The sequence below is a fragment of the Mizuhopecten yessoensis genome, unplaced genomic scaffold, assembly GCF_002113885.1.
Source record: "Mizuhopecten yessoensis strain PY_sf001 unplaced genomic scaffold, ASM211388v2 scaffold1741, whole genome shotgun sequence".
NCBI lineage: Eukaryota > Metazoa > Mollusca > Bivalvia > Pectinida > Pectinidae > Mizuhopecten > Mizuhopecten yessoensis.
In genome coordinates this window covers 298046-304322 of record NW_018404198.1, presented here as the reverse complement: position 1 = coordinate 304322, position 6277 = coordinate 298046, and the positions used below count along the sequence as shown (strand labels likewise).

At 33.8% G+C, this 6277-nt stretch overlaps 1 long non-coding RNA gene across 3 annotated transcripts; it reads left to right on the top strand.

The window, feature by feature from the left end:
• Nucleotides 1-262: 262 nt before the first annotated feature.
• On the top strand, nt 263-4883 carry LOC110467340. 3 transcript variants are annotated; one of them, XR_002464847.1, is made up of 4 exons: nt 285-1092; nt 2108-2463; nt 3132-3429; nt 3739-4883. It is a non-coding gene; the product is annotated as an uncharacterized LOC110467340 (long non-coding RNA). The 3 variants fall into 3 exon arrangements; XR_002464843.1 differs by having other exon boundaries at nt 263-1092; nt 2108-3429; XR_002464845.1 differs by having other exon boundaries at nt 1020-1092; nt 2111-3429.
• The last annotated feature ends 1394 nt before the right edge of the window (nt 4884-6277 follow it).

The window sequence follows — 6277 nt, the reverse complement described above, 5'->3', positions numbered from 1 at the left end:
ATTACTTAATATACCCCCTTTTCCATTTTTTCTGAACCATAACAGCGAGCTACAAATTCAATGTGTCCTTTTTTATCAGTCGTTGCTATCTAGAGAAGACGTATTGATAATGATTATGTAGGCGACTTTCTCGAATTATATAATAAATAGAATCTAACAATCTGTACATGTGATATAGAATTGATTAATCTCGTTGATTAATTTTATATAAAATAAATAAATTCGTTTATACAAGGGTAAACCGTCTACAGAAGCCTGAGAGACCACCTTTTTTTTTTATTATACATGTATATATATGACGGATAGAGAAGCAGATACCCCTTCATTTGGAGGGGAGGGGGTGTTATAATTATGTGATATTGACCTGGAATTTGTACCAGACCGGTATGTGAAATAAAATTCACTTGTTTAGAGGTAATATTTCATATTTCTTTAATGGTAAATAGCGAAATATTTTGTAACACCAAATTGAGGCAATAATAAAATGTATTGAGATCAAGAGATCAAAACCCCCAAAAAATACTTTGTTGGGGCACTGCATTGGAGATGTGGGTGCCCTATAGTAATCATGGTGGCCGTCAGTCTATCCATTTACACTTTCGTTTCCGGAATCCAAATTTTTTAAAGGACTAATCGTTTTGAAATTTAACATTTTTTAATTATTTATTGTGATACGTACATGAAGATGTGCAATAGGGGTTTAAAATGTTCTAAGGTCAAAGTCAAGGTCACTGTTACTAAAAATAGACCATGGGTGTTATATACTGTCCTTATCGCAGATTCCAGAATGCTAATCTTTTTTAAATTAAACAAGGTCATAGAGTGTGATAAGCAGATGTGTAATAAATGTTTAAAAAGTTTCTTAGGTCAAGGTCATCATTATTAGAAATAGACCATGATGGTTTATAGTCAAGCACATGGTGGGGAAAATCATGGAGAAGAAAAGAAAAAGTGTGAGTATAAATATACTAATTTTATAATGCAGCTGCCTAGGAATACGTGTCACCATATGAATCAACTTTGATATTGTTTATGATTATACAGAGTGTTCTACCACGGGCAGAGAGTCCAGGCCAAATAAAGGAAATAAAGGTGAATTTGTAAAAATCACTTCTCATTCAGTAGTAAAGGGATTTTGAGTTATTATAGTTGATCTGGATCATCAATTGGCCAAGAGGACTAACTTTGTAGAAATGTCTACCTGGTATTAAATGACATGTGTTTCTTCCTCGGGACAGAGAGGCAGAGTCCAATAAATGAATGATTTAAATTTCTACTCTATAGGTTAAATGGGTGTTGACATGATAAAGTTGGTCTGAAGCATCCTACTCTTATCGCTTCTGATTGGTTAAAATGCAAATAGTGTGGATTAGTTCAATCAAATTTAGTATGTAGGTGTATTTTGGTAATGTAAATTCTACCTCTGCAAGATGGCTGTGGTTGCCCGGCATGCGATTGATTGATATTATGCAATATTAGCCAACTTTGTTTATACTTATCAATTTGAGAGTCAGATTCGCGATGGCCAACCTGGCTTCTGATTGGCTGATACATGGCTAAACGTACAGTTATTAGCTGCGGGGATAACAATGCCATCTTTTGTGGCAAATTATTTGCGACTACATGACTAGTTTGGTAGTTATTACATGTAGTTTCGATATCACAAAATAATAGAAACTTTTCTTTTCTTTTTAAAAAATGTGTTTTAATGAAAAATGTTGGACATTCAGATTAAATTCTAAATCTTAATTGTAATTGCTAGTGCTAGTAGTCATGGTCATTAATTAGTATACAGCAATTAAAGTTAAACTGATGAAATACTCATTTATACTGGTAATAGCTAATCATGGTGTCAAGTGTACATATGTGTATTTCTTCTATATATAATTTAAGTTTGCAATCAGTCAAATTTTAGTACACATGTGTATCTGAAAAATGAGTACAGTACCAGTATAGTTTAATTTAAGTTATTGGTAAAATAAACGATACATATATGGAATATGATTAACAAAGTATAATTGGTACATGTACATAGAATGATGAAATAATTCTGAAGATTTTCCAAAGATATATTCATACTTGTTTAATTGGTTATTATCAACTTCAGCAGTCGTTAGGAAAGAAGAAAAAACAATCTACTTCCACAATCCAAGTTGGCTGGATGCATTTTTTTTATGGGGAACGTCGCTATGCCCAGGTGAAAAGCAGTAGGGGTTGCACAACTGGAGGAACAGGAACATTGTCACTTCCATCAGATAGTACCTATGGCCTAACACTGAACAAGTTAGAGGAGAGGTATTTTCCAAATGAAAAGAATTCAAAGGGAAAATAAGGAGAATGGAAACAAAACTTGGCACCAGCAAAGGAGAGGAGATCCTGGAAACAAGCTTCCCTCTTGATAACTATCTGACAAATGTTGCGTGTACACAAAAACCACGCATAGATTTGCTAACAAAGCAAAAGGTATGTACAAAAACAATTACATTTTACACAGGTGGGATTAATTATCAGCCAACTCATAATAGTTGCAAATCAATGACTAAATTCAGTGACAAATGAACATATACCGGATATGATAAATGGTTTTTATCAAAACTTGATTGACTGCTAGGAAAGAGTTATCATTTTAAAATGAAAAGTGCTGTATTTTTTTATTTATTTTTTTGTATCTTGCTCTTTTGTTTTTAAATAGTTATGAACTTTGGCTTTTTGCAAACATCTTAATTCAAAAATTCTTTGGTCTCCCTATGTAAATCATATCATTAAAAGCACATATATTTTTTATAGGTTTATATGGGTTTGCAAGGCTATAATAGAGAGTACTTTGTGAATTCAAAACTTTCAAGCAATTAACATTTCGAACATACATAACATACTAGTACTTCAGGCAAATTATTTGCAAACATTGATAACCTTTCAACAACAGATGGTTATGAATCTCAATTAAATTTTTACACAATTTTAATTTTGTAAATGTTTATTGAACAAATATGCATACCATTTTTATGGTTATCAATTCTATGTGCAACATACATTAAGTTACAAAAATGAAGTACATGTATTCAATTACAACTGATCAATTTTAATATAAAAATCATTGCATATTTTGTTTGTTTGTTTTTGACATTGAGGGCCTCGAGACTGGATCATCGGATTTTGATGGATTTGATTTGCCTGATCCATTTGTGGAATACAGTCATGTAGCTACGTCGACCTCCACAAATGTCTTCACTATGGGCAACGTAACTACACCAGCATCACAAGTACCGGTAACACCAACCACAACAATGCCTGTCGTGACACCACCAGTAAGGCCCATCACAACAATTTAACTCCTATCTCTACAATGTCGGCCCTAACAGTCCCAACAATACCAGTACATGTACAGACACCAGCACCAACCTATGGGCCAATGCTGGGACATCAACAGTAAGTTGTGTTGTGTGTATGTTGAAACTCAAACTGTTACAGTAAACATTCCAAAGAATTATCATGATGCAACCAGCAATGGGCCGGTGCATCAAATTGCTTTTATATTTAAATTAAGTAGACTAATTTGGATGTATAAGTTTTTGTAATCATAAAAATATTGATTGGACATGCAGATGGACAATTAAATAAGATAGAGGACAGTTGAAAATATCAACATATTGGGTTTCAAGTTACAACAATTATTTAACTGAATTTTTTTGTATAGTTTAATCAAGTCTCTATAAGCTACATTTTTGTTTGGTTTAGGTCTCAATGAGACTTCCAACAGATGGGGATTGTGGAATCTGCACTGATAGACAACGGAGTGCCTTCTTGGTGCCATGACGGCACACGTTTTGCATGGTATGTGCATTGCACCTGGAATCTACCAGCAGATTGTGTGCTATCTGCAGAACAGTTATTACTAAAGTCAATCCTTTATACAACTAACAGTTCTTTGGACAAAATAACTGTATGCCTTTTTTGATTGCATAAATTGAAATGATACTAATAGCTACTAGTGACGGGTACAGGCCAGTACTGCACTTACACAAGCTAGGTTGAACGCTTTTTCAGTGAAATAACTATTTCTCCTTATGTTTGAGAGCACTGCTGATAGCATCAATAAGTTTACATTATCTCAATCTGTATGAATGGAAATGGGTAATAATGGCACCCAAATGACAACAGATGGCCCCGATTGACTTCTGCAATGCATGAGGCGATTTAACTTCCTGAACAATGTCTAGTTCGTAAAATACAATTTGAACTGTGAACCTTCGATTTTTATGCTTGCGAACATATTCTATTAATTCAGATCTGGATTACATGATGATGACTATAACTCTCAAAAGGCATAATTTGATACACCTGTAATGGAAATTTAACGGAAGTGGTGAATACGTATTTTTCTAATGTGATTGTCTCCATATGTTAACAAAAGTATTACTTTACATTTCATTCATTAACGAATTTGGGGAACGTGCTGTATTAATGTTTTTCATAATTTCATACATATATTAGGGCCCTGCATCAGAGATGCGGTTGTCCTATAGTAATCGGGTAAACCAGTCCGTCCAGCTTTCCATCTGATTTTTTGCGTTTGCAGAATATTGATGGAAATAAATGATCTTTTTTAAATTAAACACAATGATTTCCCTTTGACCTTAGTTCTGCTTGGTAAGTTTTTGGTCTGATTGGATTTTAATCAGCCATCTTAGATTTTAGCATAAACATTTTCAAATGTTGTTTCTCTTAACTGGTAAACATTTTGTTATGATATTATGAAGCAAAATTGGTCAAAATCAAAGAAGAAGTCAAATGATCAAGGGTCATGGTCATTATATCAAAGGTCAAGGTCATTTTTTATCGCTTAGCTAGTAAACATTTTGTTTTGTTACACCTCAAGTGAATTTCTAGCTATTTGATTGGTTGGGAGAAAATTAAACAAAAGTCTCTGTCACCCTCCGAAAATACATTGGTTTTAAGGGGCGCGGGTGATATTGCCATGAGACAGTGAAAAATATCACATGCGCGAAAAATGTGCGTTCACCGCTTCGTTTCCCCACCGTGATGGTCACAAGAACGTTTGCTAAATGTGACCTTGACTTCGGCCACGCCTCGGGTGACAATGTTTTTCTCGGGTTGACAACATTCACTGTCACCTGTTAATGAATGTCATATTTATATAATGACATTATGAAGCAAAAACGGTAGCAACTGATCAAAGCTCAAGGTCAGTGGGTCAAAAGTCAAGGTCACATTTAGCATATCTTAATTAGTAAACAATTTGTTATGACATTATGAAGCAAAGTTCATCAAAATCAAACAACTTAGGTGTCAACTGACCTAGGCTCAAGGTCATTTGGTCAAAGATCAATGTAAAAATTTGTATCTTGATATAACTGGTAAGCATTTTGTTATGACATTATATGATTATGAAGCAAAGCAGGTCAGAATTAATAAAAGAAAGTCATCTGACCAAAGCTATATGAAGCTTATGATGAGATCTTATCTTAAATATCTTACCACAGTATATAAATATCGGATTAGACACTTTCCTTGCTCGGACGTTTTGTATTTTATATAACATGTTTTTTCAGAAATCTGCTTGCAGAATGCACGAGTTTGAACTTTTATTATACTGGTACTATTTATACATATATTGGAGTGCTTAAAAACTACATTGATTTAATTTAGTTTGTTATTTTGTTATGTTTTGAGAAGACAATAGTACTGTATCATTTTAAATGATAAAAGTAAAACTTTGATATCTAAACATGTGTTGTCGTTGTTGCTTTCTATTTATAGAGCTGTACTTAATTTAGATAAAAAAATATATGGACTTTTCTTTTCTATTTTTAGGTCACCTGAGACAAAGTGACCTATTGCGATAGCCTTTTGTCCGGCGTCGTGCGTCCGTAAACAATTTACATTTTCGACTTCTCCTCAGAAACCTCTGAACCAATTTCAATGAACTTTTGCAAAAAACTTCCATGGCCAAAGGTCAACCAAAATTGTGAATAATATGGTCCCCAGCCACCAGGGGCCTGAGGGGCGGGGCAAAAAAGGAGCAAATTGACTAAAATTTCAAAAATCTTCTTTTCAAGATCCAGATATGGTAAAATCAAATACTCTTCATATATGGAAGGGTCTTAAGGTGCTTAACCAAAATAGTGAATTACATGACCATGGAGTCTCACGTTTCCCCTTGGGGAGGGGTAAACTTTACTATAGTTTATATGGGAAATCACATTTTGGACCAACATTTGTTTAATTTCCATTGGAATTAGTTCAATTTTGGTTA